This window comes from Populus euphratica, unplaced genomic scaffold, assembly GCF_000495115.2.
Source record: "Populus euphratica unplaced genomic scaffold, PopEup_1.0 scaffold130.1, whole genome shotgun sequence".
Lineage (NCBI taxonomy): Eukaryota > Viridiplantae > Streptophyta > Magnoliopsida > Malpighiales > Salicaceae > Populus > Populus euphratica.
Window position 1 is genome coordinate 277,099 of NW_011500018.1, and position 3,621 is coordinate 280,719.

A 3,621-nucleotide genomic window follows, 5' to 3' on the forward strand; every position below is an offset into this window, starting at 1 on the left:
ACTAGATGAACAAGCTTACTCAACTCTAATAGCTTAACCGAAATTCACATTTCATCGATGCAACGAAAACATCACATTCACTTCGGTTCAGTTTGATTGCACTATGGGTCAGGTGGACCTCAGCGGATGCCTTCTCCTCCAGCTGCAGAATTGATCAGATTATTGTTCTCATCAATTGACCACCCACCGCATCAGTTGCCGCTGGACCGCAGTCAGCTTCGCACCTTCCAAGAAACCGCGGCAACTGGGCTGTTGTTAGTTCAGAGGTTTTACTCATGTGGGACCAATATCCATGGTCCTGCAAGGGGTACAATGGTGATCATGTTCTTTGATGTTTATCTCCGTAGCACACACATAATTTACCAAGGCCTGTGTGTATGCAGCCGTGATCACTGATCAAAGCTTCAATCTTCAGCCTCTCTTTAGAGGTCGATCTTGCTAATTATTCATGCAGGATAAAAAGCAAAAACTTTGGGATCGTAGACCTGATATGATTGTCTCATTACTTTAATTAATCAAGCAACCAATTAATTACTAAAAAAATAAAAATTAACCTAAGGACTAACCATGCCATGAAAGGTTTATATGCGGTGAGACCCTACACGAGTACCATCCATTAAAGTGAAAGGCTAAGTGAGTGGAGGCATCGAGTGCCTCCCTAAGTGCACCAGCCCTAAACTCATGAAAAGGCAATTTCCGTCTTTGAGTTGATGAACTGGCCCCAGGCGCCTGGTCCCCTCTACTGCATAATTTAAGATTCCACTGTTTTACAAATGTGTTTTTATCCAAAAAGCATGCCTCCCAGAAGGTATCGTGCAAAAGATCCACTATGTATTTCATGATTACATAATTAACTCCCATGAATGTATGTTTAACTTAATTAATGACAAGTGTCCAAGAGTTTTATGTTAATCATTTGACTAACACAAATGTTTTTTCCATGTTTGACTAATAATTAAGACTTGGAAGTCGTAATTAACCAGCCCTTTAACCCAGGTAATTGTACCCAAACATGGAAATGTTAAAAATAGGAGACCTGCTTTTTTCAACCAAAGAATTTGCTAAATAATTAAAACTTAAGTCACCTGTGGAATTTAGCTATATTGCAACTTTCACTGAGTGAAATTGCCCACCAATACACCAATATTTACCAGGTTTAATCACACTTACGTCTGGAATTTAATTTCTCTAAGCAATCTGATGTGAAAAGGCATATAAATCATGAATGATGACACTATATTGTCACCAGTCAATATATTTGAGAGAAAGCTTTCTTGTAAAGAAGAAAAGCTAAACAAAGGGTGTAGCAATAAGATACATGTCAATTCCTGGCAGACAAGTAGGGTTTTCATAGATAAGTTGGTTTAGGTTTGGGATCATATCTAACTTAATTTTTAATATTTTATAAATTATAAATTTAATTTTTTAAAAAAAATTTAAACCTGCATAAGTTTAATATATCACACTAACCTAAGTTTTTTTATAGATATTACATATATCCATGAATTATGTTTATATTTTTAATTTTTATGGGTTGTGTTTAATTAAAACTAAGATTTGAACTTAATAAATTAGTTGAAACCTATTACAAGCTATAACAAAAAAAATTTGGGTTTAATTTATCAATTGAATCAATAGAGTAAAAATAAAGAATTAATTGCAAAAAATTATAAAAAAAAAAAGACATGAGATACAACAACTGAACAATAAAAAAATCCAATCACACAAGGATTTGGAAGTGGTTAGTTGATAATGCAACAACAAAACATTTAAATCCTTCCACACCTTTAACTCTAGTCAAAACCCATAAGAGAGTTAAAAGATTATTGTCAATTATTCATGGTTTTTGCAAAGAATTGATCAATTTAGATTTTAGGCTTTACAGTTAGGTTTTTGAATTTTTTTTAAAAGTTCAATTGGCCGGGGTGTGATGGAGGTCTGTCAAAATCAAGTTGGGGCTTTTTTTATTTATTTTATAAGAATGGTAGGAAGGGATTTGTGGTTTTAGTTTGTTGGAACAATGGCCAGTGGAGCTTGCTGTCATCAACGAGATAAGGAGAAGAATAAATGAGAGGATAATAGGCAAGAAAGAAAAAAAATTTAAATAGAGAGAAAAAAAAATTATTTATGTCAAGAACTTCCTGGAATATAAGGATATACTGATAATGAGTTGTATAAAAATATACAGGTTACTTCAAATTAATTTATAAAATTCTGACTTGTAACTCAACTTATAATATTTTTTATATTTTTTTTATTTATTATCATGTATAATATTTATATTATTTGATTTTGACAAGTTGGATCGGTTGGGTCTAATCAAATAATTTAAATGGGACAGTTTTTTGAACACCCTAGAAAACAACCACCAAATTTAGAAATTACCTCTAGTTATGTAACACATATTTCACCACAAGTTGGATATTTATTTTTATAAAAAAATTAATATACATGTTTTTCCAATGTATTTTTAAATATAAAAAACTCTCAATCACAAATAAAAATATTTATACAAACATTCAATTAAATAAATCAATATTTGATTAAGAAATAACTAAAATTAAGTTATTTAAACTATATTTGATCAAGAAATAACTAAAATTAAGTTATTTAAATTTATAACAAGAGTCATACATTCAGTTGTATCTAATAACTTTGTTTATTTTAATAAAAAATTTTGTTCAATTAAATGGTTATTTGTGCCAATAAAAGATTAAAAAAAATTATCAAAAGCAAATTAAATAAAACTATGAAGTATAACTATCAAACAACCTATTATTGAATGACTAAACTTTAAAAAAATAAAAAAAATATGAGTTAATCTGAGTTAACTCATTAACATTGCAACTATGAGTAAAGATTAGGTTAGACCCATAGAAAGGAAAGCAAAAAAAATCACAAAGATTAATTCCTAAAAAAATATATGTTAAAGGATGAAATTAAAAAAAAAAAATTTAAAAAAAAAACCAGAATAAACTTGTGTTAACTTTCAAAACCTATTATTATGGTTATAGGGTCAAGATTGACCGTATAAAAGGCAAAAACAAAAAACAATAATGCAAAATTCTTAATAAAAAAAACTATTAGATGAAACTAAAGAAAAACTAATTTTTTTAAAAAAGAAAAGTAATGGAAAAAAATTCCAAATCAACCCAGATTTAGGATAACCTCACACACAAAAAAAAAGAGGCACAAATACCAATTAAAACAAAATCAAATTTTTTAAGATAAAATTAAAAATAAATTAATTTTATAAAATTATCTGAAAAACAAAGTCAACTCTCTTAATCTTTGAAACATGTAACCCATATAAATGAAAAACAATAACACAGAAAAATTCTCAACTAAAAAAATACCAAAGGATTAAATTGGGAAAAATGTAATAACAAAGGATTAAAAAAATAAAATAAAAAAAATTGGAATCAAATTCAAATTAAAATCAAATTTTTAGGGATGAAATTGAAAACCAAATTTAATTGGTAAAAGGGAATAAAAAAATAAAAAAATAAAAATCAGACTTGATATAAAAATCAATTAAAAAAATAAAAATCAGATTTGATATAAAAATTAAATTAACTAAATAATAGGGACAAAATTGATGAAAAAATCAATAAAAAAATT